This window comes from Anser anser, assembly GCF_964211835.1.
Source record: "Anser anser genome assembly, chromosome: 1".
NCBI classification, from domain to species: Eukaryota; Metazoa; Chordata; class Aves; order Anseriformes; family Anatidae; genus Anser; species Anser anser.
The window spans coordinates 38,872,313-38,898,526 of NC_139720.1; the positions used below are offsets into that span (position 1 = coordinate 38,872,313).

The 26,214-nt window shown below is 41.9% G+C and overlaps 1 protein-coding gene across 5 annotated transcripts in view; it reads left to right on the forward strand.

Moving 5' to 3' along the window:
• Positions 1 to 26,214, forward strand: part of CNOT2 (CCR4-NOT transcription complex subunit 2) — a 92,936-nt gene that overhangs the window by 16,854 nt on the left and 49,868 nt on the right. For 3 of the 5 annotated variants that reach the window (XM_083802773.1, XM_083802774.1, XM_083802770.1), the window contains exon 2: positions 15,181 to 15,253. The exons of the other annotated variants lie outside the window; for them this stretch is intronic. The gene's annotated coding sequence lies outside the window, so the exon portion shown is untranslated. The remainder of the gene's footprint in view (positions 1 to 15,180; positions 15,254 to 26,214) is intronic. 5 annotated transcript variants of the gene reach the window in all.

The window sequence follows — 26,214 nt, forward strand, 5'->3', positions numbered from 1 at the left end:
GCTTAAAAACTGTTTGACGCACTTCCCAAGTGATGCCATTGTTAACCCCTGAGGTGGGCTCTGTCTGTTCCTTCCTTCTGGACCTTCCTTCCCCCAGGGTTGTCCCCTTGCGTTCAGATCCAGAGATTCCCCTGCTGCTGCAGGGAATCTAGGATCAGCTGTTCCCCTCTCGTCTTGTAGATAAAGTGCCTTGGAAGATGCCACTAAAGGATCAATACGGTAGGAGGGTGTCTCTTGAAATGCTTTTCAAGGATTTGTAAAGAGAAAGTCATCAAACTGTTCTTCGTTTGTATCGTTTCACTGATTTCTTACAGCTGCTCTTGCAGCTCGCCAGTCCATGGGCATAGAGAAATAAACTTGTCTTTTCTTCCCCTCTCTGCACTGCTCAAGTATGCCAGCGTTGCCACTCATAGCCTGTGAAAGGTGTTCTGCATAGGAAGCACAGAGTGTTAGAGAGAGTTGGGGAAAAAACAGCAACAAAAACCCCCAACAACTTGGGAATATAAAAAGGCATGAAGGTCTTAGGTGGCACGGGCTGTTCAGGAAAGTGGTATGCTCTCTTCTGAAGCAAAAGACAGAAACAGTTGGCACAAGGTGCCAGCTTCCCCCGAGGAAGGCGTTAGGAAGAGCGATCTAAACCTACTGCACCTCACCTCTGTGCTGTCAGCCGGCCGAGCGCAGTGCCAGCCTGCAAGGGAACAGCTTTGATGCAGTTGTGTTTGAACAGACGATTTATGATCCTTGCTGCTGTAAAGCACTCTACTCTTTTTTTCCCCCCCCTTCATTCATAAAAGCTTCCTGGCAAACAGCGGCCTGCCAGCACAGGTATGTGTATGACAGGGAAGTGAGCCCGTGAATGAAGAGATCCTGCCAGTCCCTGAACTGGCTGCACAGTTACTGCGAGAGCTAGTGGAGAAGCTGGTTGGCAGAAGCCTGCTCTGGAAATCTGGAAAGCCATTTTTTCCACTGTTCCTTGCTAGACAAGCTTGCAAACCTTGCCTTAGGCTGTAACAATTATCTCTGATTTCCAGCAAGGCAGTTGAATTAAAGAGGACTGCTACATCAGGAAAAGGCAGAAGCAAGTTTCTAAAGAGATCTTTCAGGTAGTTTGCTGGGCTCTTCACCAGCATAACCGCATGGAGGAAGCTATTGCCGTTCCAGGTCCTTCTCAAGAAAATGTGATTTTGGAGGTCACAGATGGAATATTTCAGAGACAGAACAAGATCCTGGGGCGCAAACTAATTTAAACATGTCACTGAAGTAAGATGTTGTGCATCTGGTTATGATGTGACCAATACTTCACTGAGGATCTGCTTGAAATTGCCTGAGCTGAGGTGAAGTCCAAGACTGTTTTTGTATAGGATGCCTTGTGTCTGTAACTGTAGAAGGGATACTTTTGTACAGCATTTCCAGAAGAATTTCTGCATTTTCATTCTGCCTTGGTGCCTACTTAAAGGTGAGCATTACGCCGGTAAGCAAATGGGCAGAAGAAGCCTGTTGTTTTCCATGTCAGTACTAACTTTTTTAAGAAGTCACTTGATAAGCTGCTAACTCAAAATAATAAAGTTCTGTTGGGATCGATCTGTCAAATGGGGTAGGGAGGAGAAATGAAATCTGTCCTCTTGCATTGGTCTAAACTCATCTCTTCTGTCCACTTTGTTGTTTTTATCTATACACCTGTCTTACCCCAAATTAGCTTTCTGACATTTTCCTAGCAGTCAAATAATTTCTCAGCTTCTCGGAGTGTGTCTGTTTCCAGGAGCCAGACTATGCCCCTTTCTATTGCAAGTCATAAGTCTGGCAGTTGGCTGCAGTAGGCTGAGTATCCATTCTAATAGGTTTATAGGATTTATGTCTCTGCGAATAACAGTTTTTATGCTAAGCTTTATTTGTCTCACTTCTCAAACTTTAGATAGAGAAACAGAAGCTGCATTCCTTACATTGTATCCATAGGGAGTGAGTGAAGGTGAGGAGTTGTGCCTTTCAGTGAAGAGCAGAAGCCTGGGATTTGCCTTTTTGGGTGGTAACAAAATGGGCTAGTAATTCCTTATAACTTTGTTGGTGTTACTGTTCTCAGCTGGTTATGGTCCGTCTAGTACTAACAAGAATTTGGTGCGAATTGTTAACTTCAGAGACTCCTTGATAGTATGCGGAGGAAGGAGAGGGGGGAAAAAGCTCATACTCTTAACTGGTTGCCGATCTTTGGTAATACCATCAGCTCCCTTTTCCTTACCTGTTGCTTCTGGCTTTTGGTAATATTATCTGAGACCTCTGGCTTTTTTTGCTCGTCACAGCTGATCTTTATGCTTGAGAAGTGAGTGAAAATGGGGATAGGGCTTGTCCAGAGCAACTCAAAGCAAGCTCTGAAAGCCAACTAATATTTAGACATCTTTGTATCTAAATGTAAACTTCTTTATTATGCTTTGTTTCCAAATAAATTATTATGAGACTGTATTGTGCTTTCAAAAAACCATTTTGCATATTGATTTTGTAACTTAAAGTATATTCAGGAATCAAGATTTGTATGAGACCAGAGATGATAATGTCATTATTTTTTGATTGATTTGTTATGGAAGGCTTTCAAATACATTTTATTTTTCTTTCTATGTTGCTACAGGAGCTGTTTGTAAGGGACAAATGCCAGCAAATATGTAGCAAGAGAAATTTGAATATGAGGCAGTCTAGGGATGATGCTGTTGGGAAAACTTTAAAAATATGTATAGTATGTCTGTAGTATATTTTATGTAAACATATTATCCTCAACATTAACTTTGGATCATTTTTTTGGCTGTTTTATTATGCAGGCATCTTTCAATTGTAGTTACATATTGTCAGTCAAGATCTCTGGGTGCTAGTTTCTAGAAGCTCATAATTAATCTTAAGTAAAATACTTCAGGAAAAGCGTTTAGCATGCGTAGTAGGATTTGTGATAATGAAATTTGATGGGAAGCCCGAAGCGTTGTGATGTACCCTCCCTTAAAAGAATTGGTCTTAATATAATGCAAAATAATCAGTCTCAGTATAGGTCTGTTTATAGAAGTGCCTGTGTAATGACACATTTTTCATTACAAGACACATGCTTTCAGACATATCCGTGCTTCCTTTAGAAAGAGAGCTTCTTTCTTTAGCTGTTATTAAATATTATTAGTGTCTCTTAAGAACTGATGAGCAGAATACTATTCTGGTCCATCATCAAAATTGTGTGCGTGGAATGGCATTGGCAGTACTGAAACAATGATTTGACGTGGAGAGTTCTTGCATTATCATCTGCAACACGTTTAAAAAAACAAAAAAGTTTGCCATTTAGGCCTTACAATTTAAAGAGCAAAAGGCTGAATAGTTTTCTGATTTGAGAGCTAAGCATATTTACCAGAGAGAAGATAAACTTCTTGTTGGACCTGACACTTAGGGATGTGGTTTAGAGGGTGACATTGGTAGTAGGGGGATGGTAGGACCAGACGGTCTTGGAGGTCTCTTTCAACCTTAATGATCTTGTGATTCTGTGATTCCTAGTTACTTTGGTTTTTTTTTTGTTTGTTTGTTTTTTTCATTATGGAGCTTTCTGGTCAAAGGCAAAATGACGTGAACATGAGCAACTGGAAGAGACGTGCAGGTTGGTGAGCTGACAGTGCTTTGCTCCTTCCTATAAAGGGGGTGTAAAGTCTGGGTGAGCCTTAGGAGAAGCAACTGTAGTACATTTACATGCTCAGTGCAGTTAGATTTTTGTAATTTTGCTTGATAATTAGAGGTGCTCTGCAAAGTCTGCGATGTTTGGTGAGGAATTTTAAGTAAGCTGTAGTCAGTTTCCCAGTGTTGAAAGTGAATAAACACAAATTTTGGTGTACCTGGCCCAAGCCAGCTGTGGAGGTGAGTGTTTCGTTACGAAAGCCCATGCTGTTTATGTTATTTATGCTCTGTTATTTAATGTGAAAACCAGCTTTTCTTGTAAGTCCTGTATGAAGAGTGTGTTATTACTAGGGAGTTGTAGACCACGATGCTATTCTTGTTTTTTTGTTGTTTGTTTGTTTGTTTTGGGGCTTTTTCCCCTTGGATTTTTCTTCCTTGTTGTCTTTAAAACAAGAGGAGGGAAGAGAAAAAAGATCTCTTCCACAGCCTTCTCTCTCTCAAGCATCATAACTCTCAGATCTTAATTTTGGAACAGCCTGGCCTGTGTTGGTATCAGTAGGGTCAGCGTGTCACAGCACCGAAGGCAGTGCCAACTGGGCTTGATTTAAGACGCACCAACTTGTCGTTGGACTTCAGCGAGGCCAACTGCGCGTATAGTGTTTCAGGTTGAGTAGGTTGTATAAAAAGAAAAGTGCTTGAAGGGGCATTACTGATTGCTTCGAGTTGATGCTTTCTAGTAAGACATTTTAAATATTTTACCATGAAGCCTTTTTATTTATTGGAGACTGTTTTCTCCCTTGCATCTCCGTTGCTGATCTGCACTTTGCTACAAAAACCCTTTTGCACGTCAGCAAAGGTGCCTTGCTGGTTTGTTCTCCTCCTTATGCCCTGTTCGGTGCCTGCTGGCTCTGTGGGGTCAGAGTTTTCTGTCCTTTGTTTGGAGCTGCGAGCAGGAGAGGCTGAGGAGCGCGCAGCGGTCCCGTATGGCCCCGGCAGTGCCACTAAGAATGAAACCAGTTACTGCAGAGCGCTCCGAAACCCAGTAAACAAAAATAGTAAAAATATTTTCAGTAACTTTCGCTGGTGATGAGGCGTGTGCTCGCAAGCAGAGCTGACAAGAGCACAAGCCAGGGTTTGGTGGTTTTAACCCAGTCCACAGCAGGTATGTTTATTGAAGCCGTGTGCTTGGGTCTTTCTGAGAAGTATGTGTTTGTGCAAGGTGGAAGCACGGCTCCTTGTCCATGCCATAGGAAGCCCTGTTGAGGGGAGAGGCAGCTGTTCGTCCTGAATAGCACTTGAGTTTTGCTGCGTTACTGTAAAATCACTGTAGTGACAACCTAGGAGTAAGGACAATTGGGGATTATCTACTGTCTGTTGTATTCTGTGAGCTTCGTGGTGGATAAATGCTTGAAACGTTCATGGGAGGTGGGACTGTGGTGCTGGGTTAAATTAAAAGGCTGGAAAAAAGAGCAGAAAGGTGCAGCTCTGTCTTAGTGATGGTGGTTTTTGGGCTGTGGTGTGTGAGAAGACGAAGCAAAACGACGGTGCAAGTGTTTGACTGTGCTGGGCTGGCGCAGCTAAGGGTCTGTAGCTCCATGTCAGCATGTGGTACTTGAGGAACTAAGGAGAAGGAAACCTGGAGAAATCCTAATCTCTTAGAGGGAGCAGAAGGAAATCCAATTCCGACGTAAAATTTGCTTTGGTTGCCATGATGTATGCTGAAAAACCTCAAACGAGAGCCGTAATGCTGTGTGTGTGCTGCAGGGCGCGCCGTGCGGTGGACAGGGCTCGTCCCTTCCTAGCTCCCGGCCCGCTGCAGCCAAATTGTCGGTTTCGAGAGGGTCACGGTTCGTTTCCACAGCCACGGTGCCCAACACGGCCTGTGCTGCACAGCCTGGGCAAGCTGAGATGCACAGAGATGTAGCACAAGTGAACTGCTGCAAACATGACTTTGAACATGATGCTCGTTTAGCACTGCTAAAGTGGAAAGTTGTTGCAGGTGTCTCAGACATGTAATGATTCTTTTCCTTTGGGGCACGAGCCACGTGTGTTCACACAGAGACCCTTGTGTGCCCACAGCTACTTGAGCCAGACAGCCCTCATCCTCTGAAATTGGTGTTCAGGTGGAGTATTCTTGGTGCCATCCCCTGTTTACTGACAACATTTTACTATTTTTGTGTTTCCCCAAGCTTCAAATGTTCACCCTGGGCTTCTGGCCTTTAAATCTACCCTCCCTACCTGTCGTTGGTTTCAGTGGCCTGACCATCTCTTCAGGCTGTGTGCATGGGGCCAAAAGATGGCAAAAGCTTCTGTTTACCCTTCTCTTTAGCAGGCATTCATCTCATCTGCTATTTAGGCGATGTTACTAGGCTTATGCTCCAGGCTGCAGGTTTGTGCACTACATCAGTGGATCTCTGTCATCCCCAGGTCATCTGGGAGTGGAACAGCTTTTTACACAACAGGTCTGCCAGCTCTGCTTCAGAGAGGGCTCCGGCCCCAGCTGCTGGCTGCACGCCTAGGATTTCACACGGAAGAGGGAAGGGAGGCATCCCACAACCTCAGCGATGTTCTGCAGTAGCTGAGGTGTCCTTGCCTGCCGGTGTGGCCTTTGTGAACACAGCTGCGCTTTGCTTCACCCTTCTGCTTCCTCTGCTGGTGAAAAGAAAGGCCAAGAAGCTCTGGGGAAGAATTTCTGGTATTGCCTTCCTCTACAGCTTTCTTGAGACAAACAGAGAAGTTTTAATAGTCTGAGTTCAAGGGTAGCTGTTGTAAAGCACCCAGGGTATGCAAAAATGGATCTGCTTTGGGCAAAATTGTTGTAGGTGTTTGTAGAGATCTGCCTTTTAGTAAACCTGTACAGTTTGGCCTATGCAGATCTTTTATTCTGTCAGGGATTCAGCCTGATGGTTCAGCCACTTCTTTTCCCTCTGTACTTTTTTCCAAGCAATGGCTTTTACAGAGCTTGAAGACTTCTGCTTTGGTTTTTCCTTAATCTCTGCTCAAACCTGCAGAGAAGTACTGCCAGCCTTAAGCCTGCAGCCCAGCTGCTTTCCCTCCCTTGGTATCACTCCAGGTGTCCCAGCAGCTTCAGCTCAGTCCCTGCATCCCCTGCCTACAGTTTCCTTTTTCTACAAGGAAACTTGTAACTTTTCCTTGTAACATCTTATTTTGTGACCTGTGTCCTGTTCTTGATACAGTAGCCACGGGTTTCACCAGGCATGCCGCTGTTACACAGCTCACCACAGCCTTTCCCTTCAGGAATCTGACTGTGGACTTTCACTGTGCACTAGGGAAAGTTGTGTTGCATTGCAGAGGGAAAGGATTCTTGGTTTCAAGGCACCGGAATGGAAACGCGGAAGTGAGCATCACAGAGGAAGCGTCTCTATTTTGTATTTTGTAGCGATGCAAATCTACTAACAGTAAAATATCTGGTTGATCGACTCTCTTATGCTGATGTTACTCCTTTCTCTTCGTAATAATGAAACAGGGGTCTTTTAAGGGACTCAGAAAACTGTATTACTACCTTGAAGCATCTTTTTGTCTCATTGGAGAACTAAACTGCATGCTAAGTGCCCAGGAATTTTATTTATATCCTGTCAGTTTGATGCAGCTGACCGGGGTGATTGTGGACACACCACCTGTGAAGGCTTTTCTGCCTTGGTGGATTTAGGACCGTTAAGTCTCAGTGGTAAGATAGATACCTAGACCTATAGCAACTAATTCTTTACATTGGGATGTCCCTGAGGATTGTCTTTGTAATGTGTTGCTCCTTACAATTTGAGTTGATTTTGTTTAATATAAGATAGGATGCGCTGGTCTTGCTGCTCAGAGGTGCTTTTCCTGAGGAAGCAGAAATGTCACAGCAGTTTTCGGGATCTTATGAGTAAAGCAGAGTGTCTTTGGGTGATGGTGGTGGTGTATATCAATACAGTATAGCAGTATCAAAGAAGACAATGTTGTGAAGTCACATGCTCCTTACCAGGGCCAGATAAATTAATGTGTCAAGGTTTGGGTTTATCTGTAGTTTTTCTGTGTGCTTTGAGTACTGTAGAAAAAGTGACTCATTTCATGGTTTTGGGTCCGAATGAGAAATTCAGACTGTCATTTTAGAGATGGATGTCTACAGATGGACCTTTGTCAGCTCTGTTACTCGTTCAGAGAAAAATTCTTGAAACGTCAATTCCATTGATTTCAGCGCTGCAGTGATGTGTCGGGATCTGAGCCCCTCAGAGAGCACTGCCGCCAAGGTCAAAATTTGCCTAAAGCCAGTGAGAAAGTGCTGCCCACACTGCTGTTTGGACCTGCCTCAGCATCCTCTTGGGAACCTGAAGATGCTTTTTAGTTCCCTGGTACCAACAGTAATGTTCTCAAATGTTTAAGATAATAATCATTTAATGTTTCTTGAATTAAATTTTGGGATTAAAATACTGATTGCCTACAGTGGGTATTTTTGAAATCTCCTTTTTAATAGGAGAACCACTGGAAAAACAGCTAGAATGTTTTGGGTACCTGCAACTTGCAGGTAACAGACCAAATCTGTGAGACCATAAAAGCATGTAACAACAGGAAATTCTGTATTTCCGTTGACAGTGTAAATATTTACCTTTACTGGCCCAAACCAGTTAGTTCCTTTACATATATATATACCTGTTTGACCATGTAGCCATCTAAAGTTCCTTTTATATGCATGTTTACTCTCGCTTGGGGTTATTTTAGCACTGGAAATATGCTCAGTGTGGATATAAAAGGAATCTTACAGTGATGGCAATTAAGCCTCTGGAATGAAATGTTTTGAAAAAATATTCCTTGGAATCTCTGTTCTCTGACAGTTTCTCTAGAGAGAGGCTTCCCTTTGGGCATGATCACTGGAGACAAGAAGATTATTAGTGTTTATTCTATTAGAAGAGAACCTAAGCAGTGCTTGGTAAGAAATTGGGACGCCCCCACCAACCCACCCACCCCAAGATCAGCCTGCAGAACTGTGAGACATGGATCTTCAACAAAACAGCGAAGGTGGAACACTTCACGCTTTTCCCTGCACACCTCGTGAAGTTTTTCTTCACTGAACATTGTCCGAAGAGGCTGCCAGCATTCATTCCACCCGTCGGTCGCAGCAGGCAGCCTTTGTTACATCTCCTCAACGAGGATCCAAGTTGGTGTCTTTGGAACAGCACAATTTTGTGCGGTGTTGTGGTGAGATTTGCTTCAGCTTTTAAAACCCGTTTAGAAGTTCTTTGACGGTCTGAAATCTGAGCGCTTTACCATCTTTAGTCATCTTTATTGGATGTAAATGGTCTTCTCGTATGGTATTCACCACTCAGATGAAATCTTCAATGTGCATACACACCCTGAACAATGAGGAAGACACATGTTAGATAGAAGTTAAAAGTTACGTTATCTGGGGTGCAATGTGAGCAGGGGTTAACAGTGAGAGATGAAAAGGAGTTGTCAGACCACGCAGGCTAATGCAGAAATTTGAGCAACTTGAAAAATGTTACTGGTTGTGAATATCGTCAGCCAGAAACTGAATACCTGCTTGGGGGTTGATAACTTTGACTAGCCTGCCCTTACTCCTTTGTGAGCTTTTGGGGGGCGAGAGATAGAATCGGGAACCTTATATTACAGAACTCAGAAAATACAAAGAAAAACCTGAAAGTGCTGCCAGCTCAAAAAGCTTTTGGAATCCGTGGTCAACAGGGAGGCCTTTTTGTAGAGGTAACACACAAGACTTTCTGTATGTTCAGTGTGTATGTCTTCATATATGGGGTGTTGTACCTCCCACCCCTTAACCTTCGTCCAACCAAAGTCTTCTGCTAGGGCTGTTGTGCCACCTGCTTGGTGCGAGTGAGCACAGCTGTAGCTGTAAGGTGCCCGAGAGTGAAGTTTATTTTTGTCAAGTCAACTGGGCTGAAGGGTGAATACTTCAGGATAACCTTCCCGGTAATATCTTAAAGCTGTTCCTGAAAACTTCCCTGCGTTATTTTTCTTTGTGAAAGCTAGATGTTTTTTTCCAAATGGAAATTATCGCTGTATTTTGGACTTCTACGTGGAAGGAAAGGTCTTCTTTAGCCACTTCAAAAATGAAAAAGGGGAAGCAGCTAATAGAACAAATGTCAAGTATTTCTTTTTTCCTACTTCATTTTACCTGCACAATAGGAAGTTTTAGAAGCCTTTTTTTGGAATTTTCTCTGTTCCTGTCCTTGCCAGGCATGACACTCGGGTCACGCAGGTGAATTTGCCCGCAAGGTAGCGGAGGTTGTGCTTTGCCAGCTGCCTCCTGCTGAACATCGTAGTGGCGGTGGCTAGTAAGAGGTGAGGCAAGATTACGGCTCCTTTGTGTTTAATGTTTGTTTTCTCTTAACTACCTTTCGTGGAGTTGTTTTGAGCCCCTGCCAAAGTTCAGCGTGTTTGAGCACTTTCTAAATCATTTTTGATTGTTTTAAGTGCGGCTCGTTGGTGTCTGCTTTACTTCAGGTTTCAAGTGCTGCATCCTGATTTACTAAGAGCGAGTTAGAGCTGCCTTAGATGAGAAGGAGATGCAGTTGAAATGAAGTATGTGAGAGCCTAAGTAAACGTGCTGCTGATAAATACAGTAAGAGGCAAGCTTGGTTTTAGTTTGTCACATGTGGCTAATCATTTTAAATGGCGTTGCGTTGCAGTGTAACAAAGAAAATAATGATGCTCTCTTTACCATAACCCATTCATATTCTGGGGTAACAACTGTGGGATTATTGAGTTCGCTCCAGCCGGTAAGATCGCAGGAGGTGAAGACTCTCTCAGTGACTAGATCTCTCTTGCTTCTATTTAATTACCTGCAAGTTGGAGGTCTGTCTCACCTACCTGCTCAGGCTCCTGTTGTAGTCACCGGGTAGAGGTCACTCCAGAGAGCAATTCCTCCCCGATACTTCCCTTGGCTGACTCTAAAGCAAACATAAGCGTGGCTTTTGAAAGCCGGCTCCTTCACGCAGCTGTCTGCTTATGAGCTTTTACGTTACTGCCAAAGAGCCTGTGATGCAGATCTGGGTGGTTTAGCGGAGCGTACCAAAGAACCTCATTACCTAGAGGAACCTTTTCTTTTTCTTCCTGCATTAGTACAGGCTGGAGGGGAGAGATTTCTTTGTACAAGGTTTGTTCCTGAAAATGACCTGAAGTGGTTGGGATTAGGATCACCGATCACTTGAAGGTTTCTCAAGTATGTAAAGTCCAAGCAGCATCAGAATATCTGAATTTGAGGGAAGATGCTGAAACAGATTAATCTTCTAACTGTAGCAACAGCAAACCAAAGTTGAAAATAATGAAACTGTCGATCAGTCCAGACTAATGAGTGCAGGGCTAGTGACATTAGTATGCGACTGCAGAGGAAATATCTTCCAGGGTAATTCTTCTACAGGGTAAAGTGCAGGCATCCTTCTCCAGTATTTAAAATGCAAATATTAAACTACCGTGTCACGAGTAGAAGCAGGCTCTATTTTCTGAGCGTGGCGGAGAGGAAATGTTATGCAAAAATGACGTGTATATGTTAATGTTATTTCAATGTAAACGCTGTTTTGACATTTTTACTGGGATTTGTATATTCAATATTGAAAGGGTTCCATTATTTAAATAATTCATTTTGTCCTTACTGTTTGTAAGGACTTAACATCAGAGGCACCTTTGTGCCGGCTTTGCTAAAACTATCTTCATCTATGTTAAGGTTCGGAATGCTTGAAGAAGTATTTTCCTATTTTGCTGGCAGGTCACGGCTTTGGGTTTTCTTGTTTTGTGTGTGTTTTTGTTGTGTTGTTTGGGTTGTTTAACTAGGATTGGGTGGTATGGAGGCAGATGTTCCAAGTTACGTTGTCTGGAGGTCAGAGTGGGGCTGGGTCAATACAGACAGTGCGTGGTATTTCTGAAAAACAAAGATGGGGGGGAGGAAAGTCAAGCTGATGCTTAAGAAGAGCTTACCCACTTTCTCCTTTTTGACATAATAATTTTTCTGTGACCTTTTTTCCTCTGTGTTTAACTCTCTTTTAAAATGTGATAGTTCCCAGGGGATGTCACGTCTGCTTTTTTTTATTTTCTGTTAAACCCTTTAAGCACCTAGCAAAGCTTTTCCTCAGTTTCTTTCAGGTTTGTGGCGCTAAATTGTGTTGCAGGCACCAAAAGTTGGTAGAAGAGAGGGTCAGTCACATGGTTAAGATTTTGGAAAAACTAACCCTATGTTGTAGGTTGAATTTGGCTTGGGAGCACTTCTGTGCTGTGCGGGTGCCTGAGCATGGCCCAGGCTGCCCACAGAGGCTGTGGGGTCTCCTCCTTGGAGACCCTCAGAAGCCGCCTGGACGTGGCCCTGGGCAGCCTGCTCTGGGGGGCCCTGCTTGGGCAGGGGCTGGACAGGTGGGCTCCAGAGGGCCCTGCCAGCCTCGGCCCTTCCATGATTCTGTGAAAATGGTGGTGTAAATACTTCATTGTGAAACCCTGGGGGTTGCGTCTTGGTAAAGGTCTCGTATTCATTTTATTGAGTTGAGTAGAGCGTGTGGTGCGTAGTGAGCCATTCGGGTCAGCGGTGTGTTGGTGGGGGACAGGAGGAAGCAGACGCTGTTCCAGGCTGGATGAGTGCATGTGTACAAGGCGTAGTGAAATGCTAGTGCTGTGATAAAAGATGTTAGGACCTCACGTGGAGTATTGCACTTACAGAATTACAGTAACCGTTAAAAGGGCTGGAGGGGAACATGGGTCTAGAAAAGAGAGCCCGGAAGACCAGAGAAGAACTCCAGCTGTTTTCCTCAGGGAGTAAGAACACAAAGGAGGGACTGCGCCTCTAGAGTAAAAAGGGAAAGGGAGAGGAAAAGCTGCTCTCTGCCCTCAGGGAACAGATAAGATCATCATGATGTTTGTACAAAGGGGTTTTAGAAGGTCGGAGGGGGGTTTGGTGAGTGCAGTCAGGCCCTGGAATGGATTCCTCCCGGAGGTCGTGTGAGGTCTCTGGTGGGTCTGGCAGCTGCTGGTTTTTACCCGGTAGATACCGGCTCCCACCTTCTGCAGAAGTCAAAGCTCAGTAGGAACCAAAAACTGCTGTCGTCTCCAGAAGACGGTAGCAGCTGGTAGCCCCTCTGGAGTATGAGGTATGTCTTTGAGAGGCAGAATTTCTCATTCTGTGCAAATTCTTCATTACCGAGTTAACATCTAGTTTGGGAAAGAAGAATACAGCTGGTTGCACAGCCTTTGGGCCGCAAGAGTTCTCATTTCTCACGAAACATGGAGAACAAAAACCCTGTAATGGGGTGAAATTACAGTGATTGTAATCAGAATTTTTGTGTGGATATGAAATAGGCTAATATTTGTGTTAGCAAGTTGCATTCTCAATATAACATTACATACATATGTAACAAAGTGATGGCAGTTTCTCATCCAAAATGTATTCATTTTCCCTTTTTTTTTTTTTAATGGAGCTCTCTAAAGTCGTATTTTGGTACTTGAATATGGGTTCACCCTTGCTTTATTAATTGCCATCCCTGGCATGGCAAGCCTGGAGTGTTACAGGGTTTTCATCAGTGCTGTTTTATTCGGCCTGGTAATGGCTGTGTTGTAGTGGCATGAGGCATCTTCCTTCCACTGGAACTGGACACGGAGCTGCTTTGGTGTCGTTGGCTGATGCTGTTCAGAGAGGGAGAAGCTGAAACTCGGCTACTTCTGTGGCGCTGCCTAGGGAGGCTTTGCAACCCAAATCCTTTCCATTCTTGCAAGGGAAAGGGGAACTCTTGTGTTTTGTTGATGTTTTGATACTCTGTTCACTGATAGTACCCTAAAAGCAGTTGTTTATGCTGCTACTAAATTTCTAATAGCAATTCAGGAAAAGAACATAACCCTTCTTCCTTAATTTCTCTTACAGTTTTTTTTATATTTGCACGTCAGGTGTGATACATGCTCCCATCAGTAGTTTTATAGGACTGGATGCAAGAAACCTTCCACTTGTAGCAAGTCTGAATTGAATGAAATAAAGGAAATTTAGTACAGGCTGAATGAATACAGGGTTAGAAGAAAAGCTTAATGTTGTGAAGTGTATAGATGCTAGAACTAAACCGGCAGAATTTTAAGATAGGTAAAAAAAAACCAGCGTCACTTAACGTGGGGTGCTACATCGTGAGTTTAGAACTGAAGTGGAAGGGAGTCTTGGAAAGTTTAAAGCTTTGTCTCACAGTGCTGGGCCTCCCTAAGGACCCAGTCCCTTGTCAGATGAGGAGGATCAGTCTGTAAGCTTTCAGCACTACGCTTTGTGTTTTTATAGTGAGCATAACTCTTACAAAGATCCCTTCCTCAAAACCCAAACCTGTGGGCTATCTACGGCATCTGGTGCCATTTCTGTTCCGTCAGGTGAAGATTCAGGTGTCGAGACCCATCCCTCTACCAGCTGTGCCAAGTCCTGCTCCCTCCCAGCAGTGGGTTTTACTGCGCTTTGCTGATGCTGGAGAAGGGAGAGCGCCCCTGAGAGTGCAGTCTTAGGGGTGCAAATGTGCCTTTTGGCTTTTTGGTGCAATGAAATACAACTTTATCATTGTACGGAGGGGCTGGTTATCTCACCAGCCTCACGTCCTAGGATAGCACTCCACGCTTAAGACTGCCGTGATGTGGTTTTTCTCTGATGTAGTTGTTCCTTTCCCCTACCAGTTACAGCCAGAGCACGCTGGTTCTGAAGATCCCAAAAGATCACAATCTCTGCTTTCCTAATTCCACCCCCAAACACTTTTTTTTTTTCTTTTCCCTCCCCACTATTTCTTCAGCGAACCCCAACTTCTGTGAGGGACTTGGTTTCCTTCCTTCTCCTTTGGATTTGGAAATGTGGATTCCGTGCCTCCGGTTTCTGGTTTTGTTTTTCCAGTTATCTCCGAAAGCCATAGAAGCAGAAATCTGTACTTGCTCCCGTGCTGTCTCAAGGGTGGCTTGGGAGCATTTCTGTATTTCTGGTAGGGAGGCAAGGTAGGTAGGCCTTGAAGGTACATAACAGCAAGCGTGAGCCAGTGTTCGGGAGTTACTGGGGTTAGCAGAGAGAAAGATATGCACGGTTAAAAATAATTTGGGGAGTGTTTGTGATGTCTTGTGTGGTTTTCTTTAGTGTTTTTAGAATCATTTGACTTTACAGGATCAAGGAATTGGAGCCTATTTTGACAAAGGACGTGTAGATACATTAGATCTCTGTAGTCATTTAGTTCATGCTGTGAACGGGCTTTTTTTAAAAAAAAAAAAAAGCTTACTGATGATTCATTTTTCCCCTAAGACTACACTATTAATACTATTAATTAATAGTATTAATTAATACTATTAAATTCATTTTAAAAGTGAAGTTTTGGTGGTTAATGACTCACTTTAGTATGTGTGTGATTATTGCTTTTTATTGCATTTGCATTTTGCTTTAAAATTATTTAAAAATCTTATTTTAAGCTTATGTTATTTTCAGTGCATTAAGTGTTTTAAAATGGATTTTTTTTTCAGTTTATGGAACAATAAGAATTGTATGAAGTTTAGAAAATAACAATGTATTTTTACTAATAATGTTTTATTAATCTACTTCATTTACAGGAAGTGTTCACCGGTCAAAATTTGCTTACCTCAGCAGAGACAAAAAATTAATGGGCAAAAGTGCAGTCTGTAGGTAGGTAGCTATTTTTAGTGCACTTAAGGCTCTTCAAGGAGAATCCTATTCGAAGGGAGTGGGATAGCCATCAAAACATAACATTTTGCTCTTTAAAATATTCAGGCGGTGGATTGAACGAGGAGGCATTGAAGGAAGTAACTTGGAAGTACATTAAAAAGTGTAACACCTTTATAATGAGATTTTATTGAAGGAATGGAATAATGTATGCGTGTGAGAGAGAGAAATTGAAACAACTGTTTACTTTTCATATATGCTTTTTAAAAAGGTTACAAATCGCAAAGTGTTCTTTCTGACAGTTTTTCCAAACTTGAATGTAACTTTACAAAGTTACGAACGGATTGGGCATGGACATCTCTACTTTAGTGACTGTCGGTGTGTTGCTACATTTAATGCGTTAAAAGTCAGTGCAATAGTAGTTACGCTTCAGTAAATTCTTTTCTTTTACAGTATTCTGTAATCATAATACAAATGAGTCAAGGTGCCATGTTTGTAACTTTGCAGCAGTAGTACTGTACAGTGGGTAGGTGAGTTCTGCACTTGGGCATATGGTTCACAATTGGATTTTATTTTATTTTTTATTTTTTTAAAAAAGCTCCTTGTGTAAAGTTTTCATATTAATATAGTATGCTCTGTAAATAAATGTTTTTTGGAATCCCTAGTGTTCCTTCAGCTGAAGTGGAAAAGACTAAAAAAATCCCATAAACCAACTTTTTGCTGTTTATCCTGAAATGTATGTTAATTGCGTAGGCTATTTTAGGATAGAATTGCATTTAATTCAGTACATCTGCCTTTGAAGATGGGAAGGTCAGTCTTACAACTTTGTCTCTTGAGATCATTGACTTAAAAAGTCAGTGCTTTCAGTTTGTTGTTGGAAGTCACAAATCAGGATGCTATATGCTGTGGCCAGTTTTCATGTTTATGACCTAAAAAGTAGAGAAGGAAGGAACAACCGTTTCTAAACAGGTCTTGTGCCATGCAAAAAGTAGAATTTGTTGAATTGCTCTGGGTTGGGAAAGAATTTCAGCAGATTGCAAGCTAATGAGAGCTTACAGTTTATTGGGAAAAAAAATGAACCATAGTATAAGGATACTAAGCTAAAAACGTATGAGTTGGTTTCTGGGTTTTGCCAAATACCAAGTGAAAGGAGAATGGGCGCATTCCCAGTGACATGTCACGACACGTTTAAGACTCATTAAAATAAGATGAGCATATAAGAGTCAGTAAACCTCAAGACCAGCTTGTTTTTGTGATTACTTTGTTTTACATTTTGGCACATACGTGTTTGAATTTAATGCTGTACTGCGGAAAGTCCCAGAAGTCATTTTGAGGATTTTTTTTTCTTCCATTTGCCGTGGGTTGTTTGTTATGCTCAGCTAGCCTTCAGTTCTGGGATTTGAATTTGGCCACGGGCTTCCCTCCTGCGTGCTTCTAGCTTTGTCCCAGCGTTACAAACAGGTTGGGAAGAAGTTATGCTTGGCCCAGGTTGGTTTCTTGTGCCTCGGAATAGTTTATCAGTGTGTTGTTTGTGCTTCCGAGGCACTCTCTGGGTTGTTTTGCCTTTCCTAAAGCCAAGCTGGGCTGTGTAGTTTACCTCCCCATCAGAGAGCATGCCTTTTCACAAGTAGTTTTTGAGACTTGCTTCAAAAAAGCTGAGGCTGGAGCAGCTGTGGCATGGGGTTACAGTTCCGTGTCCAGGTGAGGGCTCTGTTTTGTGAGTCAGCATTTAAAGTACAACAGAGCATGCAGATTGGTAACCAGAAGCGTGGAAGTTGCAGTTTAAGGTACCTGTGGTGTCAGGAAGACGAGACCCATCCTGACTTAACTGCCGTGATAAGGAAGACAAGCGACTTGCCATATTTATGAATTTACTTGCTCTGAATCCAGCAATAGAATGACGACTTCTAGTCAGAAGTTGTTGAGATGGATACAGGCATCAGGGCATGGGGATTAAGGACTGGTAGAGCTTGTGTGCTCCTCCTCATGTGATTCAGGAGTGGCTGCTCAGCCCTACGTATTTAAATTTGGGCTAGATCTGATGCTTTATGAAGTAGTACCAGACAGACCTGTTTTGAAATACTGGATTCGTAGATGGAAAGTCATTAATTCACTGCGTGTAATCTTCAGCTCTGTTCTTTCTGTAGTGCTAACATGATTTTGTCTTGTAAAAGAAACCTGCTTTAGTTGTGCGCTCTTCTCTTTCTGTTCTCTTTTCCAGTCTAATGTTTTTGATGACAAGGACTTTTACAGAATCCTCTCATAGTAGGCTGTATACAATGTATGTTTTGTTTCCCTTAAAAGTAGGTATTTTAGAGCAGAACTTAACACAGAGAGACACTTTTTATGAGAATGTTTTCAAACACGGATTTTTGTTTGAATTAAGTCATTGAGAACAAATCTATGGCTTTGAAGAATGAGGTAGTAATATTTCAGAGAGACTGATTTAGAGGATATAATAGTCCATACGAATACATGCTGGGGTAGGGAGAGAAACAAACTGTAAAATTCAACTTTCATACATGGGACAAGACCAATTGTAAAAGTTAGTAGCTTTTTACAGAAAGAAACTGGAGAATGTGGAGAGCTCTACAACAAGCTGTTCTCATGGAGAGAACAGCACACCTGCTCATCTCTTGATCAGAAGAAATTAGCAAGTATCATCAGTACAGAGTGATAGACCAGATAAAAAATGCTAGAAGTCACAAAGTTCCTAAAGGAACTCATGTCTTTACTGTATCTTTCTGAATTTTTAAGCTAAACCCCATTTTTTCTCCCCTTGAAATCTGTTGAATCAACTTAAACAATTGAGATTTTAAAAAATTTTCCTCTGAAAGGCATCAGAATTGTGGTAAGAAGGCTGTTAAACTGGAAAACAGTAATAAAAGGGGGAAAACAAGGGACCAAGGCTGCACTTCATACCCAGAAAGTAAAAAGCTTAAGCAGCTTCATTTCAATCTTTTGTCAGTTAATTTGACTATGGGCTTTACAAGAAGTCTAGAAAAATGAATGCTTAGGGGATACAGAGAGTTCTTTTAAAGTTCAGAGCCATAACATACTAAAAATCTGTTGGATTATTTAGTTCCAAAGTAACTCATGAAGTAGAAGCTTTCAACTTAAAAGAAAATTTTCAGTCCTTCATTTTTTTCTGCTTAACTAGGCTAATGCCCAAACCAGCTATCAAAGCATTTAATCTAAAGTTTAGCAAATTTATCTCCTTAAAAAACAAACAAACAAACAAAAAAACCCACAAACCTTCAAACCATGTCTCTCTTCTCTGTATGTTCTTCATGGCTTGCTGACAGATTCTGTTCCTTTAGGACTATTTTCTCTTAGCAGGTTTCTCTTAGTACCTGAAGCATAAATTAACTGGCACTGGTCAATATTTTAAGTTCTTCCAGTTGCAATTTTAGATTGAGGGTTTGCACTTTATTTGAGAAGCATGAAGGCTAGCAGCTAAGATCTTTCAGGAAGCTTTATAGACTGTTGTTGCCCTTTTTCCATGCTGGGGCAGTTGGACAGGTAAGGAAAAGGAGACGTGAGGGTGCTGCGGGGCAGTTTGTGCCCTGTGCAGTGAAAGCAGTGGCTGAAGCAATACCCACCCGCGGCTCTTCTCCTGCTCCTGTCCCACAGATCCTCGTGCCAGCCGCAGGCAGGATTGGACAGGATGCGTAGCAAACCCTGTGTGGATTTCAGTGTATCCTAACAGGAATAAATTGGGAATTTAAGTTGCTGATCGTACCCTGCAACTTGTCAGCAGCCCCTGGGGAAGGGGCTTGATGAAAATACGATACAGTTTCTTAGCAGTTAAGGTAATGTAAATGGGGGCTGTACTATTACATTGCCCTGCCCCGTTCCTTACGGTATGGTGTTCTGCAGCCATCTAGCAGTGGCAAATCACAATTTCACGAATTGGCCAAGAGCAGGACAACGACACCAGGCTCGCTGCTGTGAAACCTTTCGCCATGTGAAAATCCTGCTCAGTGGTGCTGGTGATGATTCACAGTGCAGCGCATCTTTAATTAAAAATAAATTCATAAAATCCAGAGGGCTGGATGTAGAGGGCTTCTGTCACTTCAAAATCCAAAAAGCTTGCACCAAATTTTTGTAACTTCGGACTGTAGCAGATCACAGTTATGCATTTGTTACCCGCCCAGCTGACTTGATATCACTTGAGAGCTGATTTTGGAACACCCTAAACAACATTCCTATCCTCAGACAGTACTTCTCAGTCTGAAGTAAACTGCTTTTGACCAACCATCAGTAGCAAATCTGTTCTTCCGTGTTCTGCTTTCAAAGCTTTCTTCAGGTATTCAGTTCAGTGAGTCACGTGGACTTTCCTTTGCAGTTGTTTAACAAAATTCTGATCGGTGCAGTAGAAGCAGTGAGATCTAAAGTGTTGTTCCTTCCAGGAATCTCCAAATTTGGAGACAAAGGGTTTGCCTGCAACAGAACTTGCTTGAGAATTGTATAAATTCAGATTCCAAGAAATTGTCTCTCTCTGATTTATTTTTTTCTGCCTTTCACTTAAATGTGGGTGATCCAGCAATCTTGCTATCTTTTTTTTCCTGTTAAGCTTTTGGCTTTTGATGTAACGTGTATATCCAGACAATGTAAGGATTTTTTTAAGCTATTTTATTCTTACCTGCGTGCATTAAAAGTAGTGTTGTTTCTAAATTAGCTTTTTGAAGATAAATTCTCTGTGCAGTGCTGAACAGAACTAGAAGAAAACCACTTTGTTTATGATCAGGTCTTGGTAGTTGTAAATTCTGCACAGTGCTTCTCTATAGGCTGTTTATGTATGCTGCCTCCAGGAACATTTTTTGTTGTAGTAATGAGCATTTTGATGACTTCCTTTTCAAAAAGGGGGGAAGGGTTAACAAAAGTGACAAAGAATACACTTAATTAACAGTGCAGTACAAAAGGATGGCACCACAGAGATTCAGAAACAAATTTTTAAAAATGATGACAGCAGTGAAGGGGATGAAAAACAAAGAATGCTCCAGTATTTGTGAATGCTTTTGCCGCCTCTAGATTTTGGGAGCTAATTATTGTACACTCCCAGTTGTTGAAAGGAGCCGTATTATGTGGGTGATGTTTTGTTTAATTTAAAAATAGTTACATTACCGATTTATGTAACTTGTAGCTGCCTCCGGTTATCCAGCACATAGATTCCTAATGAAATATATCACCTTTTGTGTTTTTACTAGCCTGATGCTCAGAGAAGATATATTGTTGCCTTTAAAGTATTAATTTGGATTTTGAGTGCAAATCTTAATTTCTTTTTTGTATTTAATAAGTAGATATATTGGATGGAGTTCTCTGAAATTATTTTACAGTCTGAAATGTGGCAAATAAATTATTCGTTCTCCATCCAGTTATCTTTCCTGAACAAGATTTAATGCTGGGACTGTCTCTCTTTTTAAAAGCAAAACTTTTAAGATTCCTGCTTCAACACTGCAGGGAGGGGGGGAAGGATTGTGTCATTTAAGAAGCAAAAACGTCTTCCAGGATTTGGCTGACCCTGAGAAGACTTGAAAGAATTTGGCATCAGATTGTAGTGTCATAATTTAAATTCTTGCATTTTCCCCCTTCTGCAATACTGGGAAAATGGGTTGAGACTAAAAGTGATTTGAGTGCTTTGCTATTGCAACTCTAGATGAAAGTGTAATAATATTGCTGGCCAGGGATAAGTTTTGAGTTTTATGAAACCAGATGTAGCAAAAGAAAAACTGAAAGTGGAGGGCTTGCTTTTGCAAACACTTCACCGAAGACAAAACTTTCGTTGTGAGCAAGACTATACATCTAAGTAGAAGGCTGAGTAGTCCTATTTTCAATAAAGCACTTTTTTTTTTTTCCTTTAATGAGAGCAGAGTAGCAGGAAGTGCTGTATTGTTGCTGGTTTTACCAGGCTGTTGAGGCACTGAACATTGCCATCTTGTCTTAGTGCTCGAAATACGTGCGGCAGTGCTTTCAGAGACGCTGGGAGGAAGGTACGAGATGCAGGGGACATCCCATGTCTGGGACTTGGGCCAGGTCTAAGCAACATTTGCAGTCTGAGCTCAGACTGCCAATTTGGGGTAGCTCTGTTTTAAAAATGTTGTGGCATAAAGTCTGTCACTCCAAAGGAGAATTGTTTTAGAATGAAAAATGACATGTTATTTCGGTTTTTGGTATTTGAATGCTTTACAGCGCACGCTGAGCCAAAGTTTTACAGTATGGCAGTCTGACTGAAGTCCACCTGCTTAAACGAGGGAGTGCAACAGCTAATTAATTCATTTCTTGACAACCTTAACGGTGAACAGAGTGATTGAATAGGTTTAAATTAAACACGTGGAAGATTAGTAAATGCATCTATCATGCCTTTCTACTTGACTACTTTCTTAATTTTACTTGGTGCTTGTATTTGTTTTGCCTTGCTAGGGATCTCACCAAGTCTATAATTTCTCTCTCTCCCAGTGTGGAACACTATCCAACCCTGCAAATTCTTTATGAAAAACATTTAATGCTTTAAAAATTAAAAATAAAATAAAATAAAAAATCAGTGCGCAATTGCAGTTCAGGACGTTAAAGTGTAAAACAAGTCTGCTACTTTTTCATTATCTTTAAAATAAATTCAGTAATTCTTTTAATTTTGAAGACTGCTTGTGTCCTTGTTCTTTAGATACGGTGTAAAAACATCGGAGTTGTTTTGTGATACTTTATTTTATGGCTGAACCCTGCACAGTTGTAATCACAACATAGCCTGGCTTTGTAGTCAGAAGGTTACAAGAAACAGGCCCTGGAATATTTTAAGAAACGTGCTTCCTAACGCAACTTAATGCTTTCATTTAAAAATAAAATAAAATACCCATATCCTTTGGTTAACTTTGCATTTTTGGGTTTCCCCTGAAGAGTCACAGACTCCCTTAGGTATATTTTAGGAGGACGTGCTAAAAAGGCATACATGCATTTAACTTTAACCTGCCTGTGCTCTTGGGAAATGTGTCTGCCTTTGCAGAGTGTGCCTTTATTGTGCGTGCAGTGTCTGGAGAAGGAGAGCCACTGAGAAGCAAGTATGCTGCCAGGAAGCTGTGGCAGCTCGTAAATATTTTTTCTTCAAAAATTCAGTATATTAAACATTCTTAATGTTTTGAATTTTCCAGTTGTATTTTAAGGTAAGACAAGATGTTTGATGTGTTCTGTATGTAGAGTGTTGTTTTTTTTTATTTTGGCCAGAATATTCTGAGGTATTTCTCTGATGACCAAACCAAAAGAAACTTTCTTAAAATTGAATATAAAATAAAAACAGTAGCATTACCTTTTTCTTGACGATGCTTCAAACAGGTGGTCTGCAGCTTACTTTAATACTGTATGTGTGATTGTACTGCTAGATATACCTTTAAAATTAGCTGTGCTCTCTTTCAGTTGTCCTCTATATATTGTGATCCCTAAGCTACAACAACAACAAAAACCTATTTTTTTTTCCTGGCAAAAACTAGAGTGATAGTGGGCCTAGTTCTGAATCACTGCATGTCAACAAACTCCATCCAACTAATAAAAGGAGGGGGGAAAAAAAAGGAAAAACACATTACTGTTGATATTCCAGTAATCATGGTCTGCATCTTACTATATAGCACTTAAGTGTAGGAAATATTTAGGGAGCTAGGGCTTATGTCAAATACAATGTTTAAAACTGAAAGCTTTGGCTGTGTCCAGGAAGGAATAGGTAGGCAGTACTGCTTTTTTAAAAAGTTAGAAAGCAGATAAAAAGTCAAAAGTTCCTATTTCTTAATCTTTTATTCTTCTCCCACAATATAAGATCAAGAAATTTCTGTCACATCATGTATCTTAAGGATATGACCCAATTTTGAGTTACCTCAAAGTCTGTTTTTTTCCTGTTTGTAAGCTTTATCTCTGATATATAATGGAAAAGTTTTTAAATGGTAAATGGAGTAACAAAAGATAGTGGCCAGTGAGCAGATGTAGACTACCTAACGATAGTTATTGTAAGATACATAATTTAATAGGTCTTAATATATTACAGAAGCACGGGTTTAGAAAGCTTATCAATCTGCATTTTTAGCTTCAATTGAGTAGGGTGCGGAGAAACTGTTAAGAAATACTGCTTGAAGTGTATGACTTTTACAGTAGTGACTGTACAGAGAAGGCTGGCAGATGAAATGATAGCCGCTTGGCTCAGATGTGATGCAAGAGACCTCATCAGGATATTAAGAGAAAGGGGAAGAACATTTTCCCAGTGGCACGGAGCGGGTGCTTACTGACAAGCATATCAGTGCTGTCCTCCTAACCCCAGAGTCGCTTCTCAGCTCAGCTGCGGTATCAGCAACCATCTTCCCTTGGCCGTGAGCCACAGCTGACATGAGTTTCTTCCTCGTCCCCTCTTGTCTCCACGCTCCTCTGCCCTGCCAGTGCTGTTGCTGCTGGTCTCCTTCACTGTTTGTCCCTTGGATGCCTCTAACGCTTTTGTGTGTTGTTTTTCTCTCTGCTCACCACCAACTTTCTCTTGGGAAAGTTTTGATTTGGCAAATAGAAGAAATTTAACAAAAGTTTTTGAAGCAGTGGGCTACAGTTCACATGTGAAATAAAGAGTTTTCAATTGTACAAAACTAGCAAGGTGTTAGGCTGTCAGTACACAAACTGTTGTTTGTAAAGTGTGCCGCTTTTACTTGAGGTTACCTTATTTTAACCATGTCTTACCATTTTGGAGGCTTAGGTGTGTGTGTGTGTGTGTATACATTTTTAATGAGATATAATGTCACCCTTGGCCAATATGTAAATAAGTGTATATATGTTTAAAAGGGAGGGTATACCAAAGCTGACATTAATTTGTGCAGTAACAAATAGCTGTCTGTTTTGAAGCCCTGTAAAGTAGACAGTTTGCAGTGAAGTTGGCAATCAAATAGGTACCTATCTTCTGCACAGGCAAATGGCTTTTCTTGCTCTCAGTAAGTTGTACTTGTAGACGGCTGGCTTCCAGAACATCGATGGACTCTTGTGAAGGGTATCGGCTGTTAACATACTACTCACAGTGGGCATAATACTGAAAAACGGTTACCACCTGCTTTTGGTATAAAATCAGTGTTGCACATTAGTCCAGCAAGGGTTTCCTTACAACTTTTTGGGGACTCAATCTAATAAGGTGCAACGTAGAAACCTTTCAATAAAACCTTCATATCATTTCTGTCGTACTGGGAGCAATCATCTGTGCTTCCTAAATGGAACCTTAGGGAGGGCAGTTGGCCAACGTGGACTGGGTTAGCATCCATGTCATTTCCTGGGTTAAGCTCTTGGTCCATGTCTGCATCATCTGAGTTGTCTGTTTGTAGAAAAAGGTGATGGCTGGCTAGAGTGACACTAAACTTCAGAGACGGTAAAGTATGTTTGTGTTAGTATTGAAGCTGTAACTGTTAGAGAAGACATTTTAGCCTTGTGGGGTCTCTTTATAGTGAAGCAGAAGTCCAACCTAAGATATTAGAATTCAGATCTGGCTTACTGCCTGTCTTATTATTCCTTAACCTGCTTAATGCTAGTTATGAGTGCCTTTGTCCCTTGAGTTCTTTTTCCTTCTGTATGCCCATACGCAGACCATGGAACATGTACTGGTTAAATGACTGTCCTGTTTCAGTGCATCCTGGCAGAGGAGGAGTACAGTAACAAGAGAATTGTTACTATGGGTACTTCAACAGTGGGCTGGCATCTCCCTGTTGAAATATCCTGTTTTCAGTTGCTTATGCAAATTGCAATTTTTTTTTATGCTGAAATGTCTTTGTTCCCAACACCTCCTTTACCTCCTTGTCTTGCACCCCTCCCCCCTTGAGTTTTCATCTGAAATTACTTAAATTATTATATAAGTAGTTCTAACACTAATTTCATTTCATGAGTAAGCAGTGTGTCATGTCAGCCAGATGGGCAAACTGTATCTTGGGATGCTTTAAACACAGCAGAGCTGGTCAGAAGGGGTGACTCTTCTGCTGCGTTTAGTGTTGGTGTGGCCTTACCTTGAATACTGTGTGCCATTCTGGGCTCCACAATATAAAAACGATGTTGAGGTGCTTGAAAACCACCAGAGGAGGATGACAAAGCTGGTGTTGGGGCTGGCAGGCGTGTCCCGTGAGGGCAGGCTGAGGCCCTTGGGCTGCCTGGGCTGGAGACAAGGAGGCTGAGAGGCGACCTCCTGGCTCTCGGCAGCTTCCCGAGGAGGGCGAGCGGGGAGGGCGGTGCCGGCCTCTGCTCCCCGGGACACCTGGGGACGGCCCAGAGCTGCGCCAGGGGGGCTTCAGGCTAGGAACAAGGAAAAAGCTCTTTATGAGGGTGGCCAAACACTGGACCAGGCTTCCTAGGAGGTGGTTGATGCCCCGTGCCTGCCAGTGTTCAAGGGGCGTTTGGACAGTGCCCTCAATCAATCACAGAATGGTTGAGGTTGGAAGGGACCTGTGCAGATCATCTGGCCCAGCCCAGGGGAGCACCTAGAGCACATTGTGCAGGATGGCATCCAGGTGGGTTTTGAATATCTCCAGAGAAGAAGACTCCACAACCTCTCTGGGCAGCCTGTCCCAGTGCTCTGTCACCCCCACAGTAAAGAAATGCCCTCTCATATTCAGTCAGAACCTCCTATGCTTCACTTTGTGCCCGTTGCTTCAATAACATGTTTTAACTTTTGGCTAGCCCTGAAGTGGTCAGACAGTTGGACTGAACGATCTCTGAAGGTCCCTTCCAACTCAACTTTTCTGTGCATGTTTTTTTGTCATGTTTGTTTCCACGAGAAATGCATAGAATCTGTCACAGTTCCAACAGGCCTTTGAGAAGAGCAACTTGCATGTGCTTGGTGTGATTATTTTTTTAAGGGGTTCATTTCTCCAATTATCAGAATTATGTATGCTCCGCTTTTATGTGTAAGAAATTGTTATTTTATAAAATTTTGCTGTTCTTGGCTGCTAAAGCAAAATGAATGGGAGCATGTT